Raw genomic sequence first — 6,311 nt, 5'->3', positions numbered from 1 at the left:
ATTCTCTAATCCCGCGGCAGAGTGTTCATGCCGTCCTAAACGCCATAGCGTTTTACAAAAGCGTGAACGGGCCGACCCGACGACTGATTCTGGCCCCCAAAAGGGGCCTGTATGGCACTGGAGCAGTTAACGTCGCTCCAGCTGCTGATCCTGGCGCGAACTGGGTGCCGCGGGATCCGTGCATGTGCAGTGGCACCGGCTCCAACACGCGCATGCGCAGTGCCACCTTCAACGCGCTGGCCCTGACGCAACATGGCGCAGGACTACAGGGGCCGGTGCGGAAGAAACAAGGCCCCCAGCCAGAGAGGCCGGCCCGCCAATCGGTGGGCCCCGATCGCGGGCCAGGCCACATCAGAGGCCCTCCCTGGGTCCGGACCCCCCCTCCCCCCCTACAAGCCGCCCTCGACCCTTCCACGCCGAATTCCTGCTCTGCCCAGCCCGGGCCAAGAATCGACGGGCCGGCCGCATAGAGTGGCCCCTGACCGGCGCCGTGCCAACCACTCCGCTATGCGGAGAATCGCGTGCCGGCATCGGGGCGGCGTGGCGCGATTCGTGCCAGTCGAGGGGATTCTCCGGCCCGGCCTCAGGCTGAGAGTATCCCGCCCGTGATGTTATATTCTGTGTTGTGGCCATGGGAAAGATGCACACCGAACATCTAGTTCTTTGACTAGTAAGGTAGTTTATTAACAAAATGAACATGTGGAAAGATAACTAACAAACTGTCATATAAACGATAACAAATAAGTGAATTCTCCTTGAGCTCTTCTAATGCAACTTACTACCAACTGCCAGTTCAGTGAAGTCACATCGTGGATCTCTGTCCCCACCTGTGGTCAGAGGTCATACATCCAACTATATACATTGCTATGCATGTGCATATCTCTACAAGTGAGAAGTTATGAATGATGTGTCATCATAAGTGAACATCCTCACTCATGGCCTTATGATGGAGGACAGGTAATTGATGGAGCAGATGAAAATGTTTGAGCTTTGAATACGATCATGAGGAATTTCTACAAATATGTCCTGGGCCTCCAAAATCCACAACCATCGTACTTAGTGCTAGGTATGACTCCAACCAGTAAGAATTTCTTCGATTCCCATTAACATTATTTGACAAACACCAATGGTTACATCATGCTCAACAACATTACCGCTTTAAGAGCCACAACTTGAACTAGCCCATCCACTGTTTCACTAAAGCTTCTGCCCAACACAGCAATGGATGACTAAATTCACGGCCTGTTTCCTGTCCTGCTTATTCCATCCAGCAATATTAACCTTGCAGTGCCTGCCAATGGATCAAGAATCATTAGCCCCTCTCCATTTCCCTCAATAATGTCTTCCCACTCATTAACAAGGCCTTGAGTTTATTCCAGATAAATTGCTTGGCTGCACCTTTTTAACATCTGCCTTCCCCAAACAGCTATGTTGACAGTGAGGCCTTTATCATCAGGTGACACCTTTGCTTCTTTCCTACTTCTCCTGCACCTTCACCTGCTTCAATCACTTTCATTTTGTTCCAAATTCTCATTATCTGCGGCCCCACAAATGCCACCCAAATCTTTTCCGAACATAATCCTCTTTATTTTTCTCTCTAGATATTCTATTGAGTAACTCCTTGGCTGGAATTCTCCAACCCCGCGGCCAAGTTCTGACGCCGCCGTGAAAAGCAGCGTGAGCCACTCCGGCGTCAACGGGCCTCAAGTGGCAGGTTCTTAGGGGCATTAGGGGCAGTATGGTGCCAGAGTGGTGTCCGCAGCTCTGGCACCCGAAAGCCGGTGCGCCATGGCCGGCACGAGTCCGTGCATGCGCGCCACGGCCAGCGCGAGTCCGCGCATGCGCGTAGGTTCCCTTCTCTGCACCGGTCCCCCACGGAACTAGCCCGCAGATGATTGGTAGGCCCCGATCGTGAGCCAGGCGACTGTGGAGGCCCCGTGGATCCCCCCCCCCCCCCGCCCTCACGAGGACGACCCCCAGAACTCCGAGGTCCCGCCGGGTGGGGCCATACGTAACCCACGCTGGCGGGACTCAGCCGAACTCGGCGGACACTCGGCTCGTCGAGGCCCGGAGAATTGCTGGGGGGGGGGGGGGGGCTTTCAATGGCCCCCGACCGGCGTGGCGACGACCTTGCGGGCACCCGAGACCCGGCGCGGGGGTCGGAGAACCCCGGCCCTCATGATTTCAGTGTCCGTTAGAGATAACCGCGTTCTCCTATGAATTGACTGGTCTCCTCTTCTCCCTACACCTTTGTTTAATAAAACCATAAAACATAGGAGCAGAATTAGGCCACTCAGCCACTCGGCCCATCGAGTCTGCTCTGCCATTCAATCATGGCTGATATTTTTCTCATCCCCATTCTCCTGCCTTCTACCAAAAACCCCTGATCCCCTTATTAATCAAGCCTTGATATCATGATTCCTTTTTCACAGTCAAATATAAATTCTGAATAGCAAATGAGAACAGAAAGACAAAAGCACTCAATATAATTTACTTCTACACCAAACGTTTCAGATCGCCTCATACACGCCATTAAAAAAAGACTTTTACATACATCAAATGCGACAACAGCTGGCTCAATGGATTTCAGATATAGTGGAAGAACTTTGAAATATTGCAACTGGATTGAAATGTGGTAGCTATTTTGCATCCAGCATGATCCCCAAAAAGCTAATAGATGCAGCAAAATGTGACATTAATGGTACTGGTTTAGAGAGCAATGTTTACCAGCACACCAGAAGATCTCCCTGCTCATTGTCAGAAAGTTCCATGGAATCTTCAACATCCTCTTGAGCTGTAGAAACAGACAGATGATGCCTTGGTTTAATGTCTTATCTGAAGGACAGTATCTCCAATAATACGACACTCCATCAATATTAAGCTGAAACATCAGCTTAAATTGTGTGCTGAAGTCTTGGAATGTGGTTGAACCTAGCTCTCAGACTAAGAGCTTAAAGTGTTACCAGCTGAGTAAACTCACATATAGAGGACTGGCACTGTTTGTCTTTGCTGAGACATGGAAGAGATGTTGTACAGATAGGAACCTCTTCTGAATGGCAAGCCAGTAAACTGAAGAGTAAGTCAACTCTGGCATCTGGTCTCACATCTCTAAGAGAATATTGCATAGTACCTGGAAAATAGCAGTGAAAGAAAAATAATTAAAAATTGTTAGGGAAAACTTGATAAAATAATCAATATGTTTTTCATGCCAAAGCCATTTAGATGTGTTGTAATTTGTTCCATAATGCCAGACTAAGAAAAAAAATAGTTGCCTCGATTATTGTTGGACTGTCATTAAGGTTTATTTGAACATCACCATTCAGCCTGTGGAGGTAAGTAATTCTAGGACAGTAACATTTTTATTGACCATGTTGACATCAATAAATTTCCTTTGCAACAGCATGATGCACATTGTGCTGGCTATTGAGAGGTCACTTAACAGCACTACATTGGTTTCTGACAGGAAAAATTGCCATTTTAACCTGCAGTATATCACAGGGAGTTGCAACTTTTGTTTTAATGAAATAAGAGCGGTCTTTCAATCAGGTTTATTTCACATTGACTGTTACTTGCAGATCTTTGGGGTGCCATTTAGACTGAGGTGAGTCTATTTATCTTTACTTTAATTAGTGAGTCGCCATTGGAATAAAGTTTAGGAAAATCCAAATGGTATTTACCACAATGAAATGAATGAAATGAAAATCGCTTATTGTCACAAGTAGGCTTCAAATGAAGTTACTGTGAAAAGCCCCTAGTCGCCACATTTCCGGCGGCTGTTCGGGGAGGCTGTTACGGGAAATTGTCATTTTCGTGACTGATTAGTCATGGGGATCTGATCAAACATCTTTAACCCTTTCCAGCCTGTCATGGAATGTCTTGTTGTTGCTGCCGTGAAAATTGCCTTTAATCTTTGCAGTAGCACATAATTACTTAATGCTTTAATTGGTAAAGAATAGACTACGTAATGAAATCTGCCGGCTCCCTCAACAAACCCTGCTTTTTTAAAAAATGAACATAATTTTGCATTTTATCCAACTAGATTTAATATTTTTGTGTTTATTGCTTATTTTGTTCTGTACTTGGAGTGGGGATTATCTGTCATCTTGGTGACTCTCTTACCCTTTGATCAAAATGGAATGATTTCACATCCCCACCCCCATTTTTAGATCTATGCATGCCTTGATGAACCTTGAAATCTTAGATTTTCAAGATACCATCTGGTGTCCAGGATATTGTAAGATCTTCTTTGAATCTTTTTTGGCTCTGCTGGAATTCATTTTGCACAGGGGTGAGTTATGCATTTTCCTGTATGGATACTGTAACATTACAAAAGATAGAATTCTGAAGAGTGATACATGACAGCATCTGGCTTTGTTTCAAAATGACAGCATTACTGGCCTTAGAGGATTTAGTACTTGTTCCATTCTTCAGCACTATCAACCCTCACAGTAATGAATACAAAGAAGCAAACAAAAAAGTCCAGGAAGAAAAAGGCTGAGTTTTCAGTTACCTGACTCCTTGGCTGTGACAGCCCAGCTGAGATTCTGCACTGGTTTAAGGTGAGATATAGTTCTCCATTGTTTGATGTTTTTTTTGCACATAACATTGTTATATTATCGAACAGTAATAACCACAGTTGACACTTAGCAGCCTTTATCATGTTATTGTATTTGTACATGGTCTGTATGGAGGGAAAAATTATAGAAGAGTCTGTTTCCATTCCTGAATGCTCCTTGAAACATTTTGACTTGTTAGGTGAGGATAGAATTGAACTTGGCTGTGATGCCTCCATTGGTTAAATGGCCTGCTGACACTTAACAAGGATTATAGATGCATAAAGCCCACAAAGTCCCAGAGGGTGACTGTTGTTAGTTGGACTGGATCACAATTAATTCTCTGCAAGCGAATGTAGCATCTGAGCCGCATAAGGAGATAAATAGTGCAGATGGACCAACAGCTTGGTCAAAGGGAAAGGTTTTAATGCGAGTCTTAAAGGAGGCAAGTGTTTAGGATCCAGGCAGCTAACGGTCCAACCATTGATGGTGGACTGATTAAAATGGGATGTGTAAGAGGCCAGAATATGGGAACTCAGAGGATTGGAGGAGGTTACAGAGATATGGAAGGGTGAGATAACGGAGGGATTTGAAAACAAGGATAGGAATATTAAAATCGAAGCATTGTCAAAGTGGAAACCAATATAGGTCAGTGCACAGAGTGGGGCGGGGGGGGGGGGGGGGGGGTTGAACATGAAGGGGACTAGGGGACTTGGTGCAAGTTAGAATATGGTTAAAATATGGTGAGGTATGACAAGCAGACATTTGGATGAGCTCAGGTTTATGGAGATTGGAAAATGAGAGACCGGCAAGATTGAAAATTTCACATTGCAATTCTGTTGGTGTAAGTGCCAATGTTGGGTGGAATTCTTTCATGCCACTGCTGGTGTGTTCAATAGCATGCGGGGCGGGAGGGAGAATTGAGCAGGAGGCCCAAAAAATTGGTTTTATGCCAGCATACATTTCCTATGGTACCTACCATGATAGTTCAAGAAACCCACTGGAGGCTGACGTGAAACTCATTAGCATCCCAGTAATGGGATGCAGATAAAGGCCTGACCACTCAGGCCCAATTCGCTGCCAGCAGGAAAATACTGGTGCGAAACATGTTTTAAAAATGTGGTGTCACGATGTCAGGACTCACCTGAACTTTGCCTGGGGCTGCCTCTGGAGTTCACCACAGCAGTGGGTGGAGAAGCATCTACAAGTGGACCTCCAGATTTGGTGACCTGGAGGAGGTCCATCTTCCATCCTACGAATGCTCCTGGAGAATCATTTTCATTTTCGGGAGGTCCATCTTCTGGCCTCAGAGTGCTTGCAACATTCCATCTTCATTTTCAGGAGGTCCAGTACTGGATCAGTGATGTGGCACATTGTTTCAATGTGGGGCCTAGATAGGCTGGTGGACTACACGGCATCAGGCCGGCCCACCACCAAATATGGCGCAAAGCCCCTGGGTGCATAATTAATTAGGTCTGGATCAAAACTTGTCAGGATGGCCTAGTGGACTAAGGTGCCAGACACATGAGTGCATTTCCTATGGGTGGTACTATAGCACAGTGGTTAGCATTGTTGCTTCACAGCGCCAGGGTCCCAGGTTTGATTCCCGCTTGGGTCACTGTCTGCGCGGAGTCTGCATGCTCTCCCGTGACTGCGTGGGTTTACTCCGGGTGCTCCAATTTCTCCCACAAGTCCCGAAAGACGTGCTTGTTAGGTGAATTGGACATTCTGAATTCTCCCTCAGTGTACCCGAACAGG

The 6,311-nt window shown here is 46.4% G+C and overlaps 1 long non-coding RNA gene across 1 annotated transcript in view; it reads right to left on the bottom strand.

The window, feature by feature from the left end:
- Positions 1 to 2,477: 2,477 nt before the first annotated feature.
- LOC140389300 (uncharacterized) overlaps positions 2,478 to 6,311 on the bottom strand; it is a 173,592-nt gene continuing 169,758 nt past the window's right edge. Inside the window, exon 4 of the long non-coding RNA XR_011934329.1 lies at positions 2,478 to 3,130. This is a non-coding gene — a long non-coding RNA (uncharacterized lncRNA). The remainder of the gene's footprint in view (positions 3,131 to 6,311) is intronic.

This window comes from Scyliorhinus torazame, chromosome 14 (genome assembly GCF_047496885.1).
Source record: "Scyliorhinus torazame isolate Kashiwa2021f chromosome 14, sScyTor2.1, whole genome shotgun sequence".
Classification (NCBI taxonomy): Eukaryota; Metazoa; Chordata; class Chondrichthyes; order Carcharhiniformes; family Scyliorhinidae; genus Scyliorhinus; species Scyliorhinus torazame.
The sequence above is the reverse complement of the archived record's forward strand: the minus strand, read 5'-3'. Positions and strand labels throughout refer to the sequence as shown.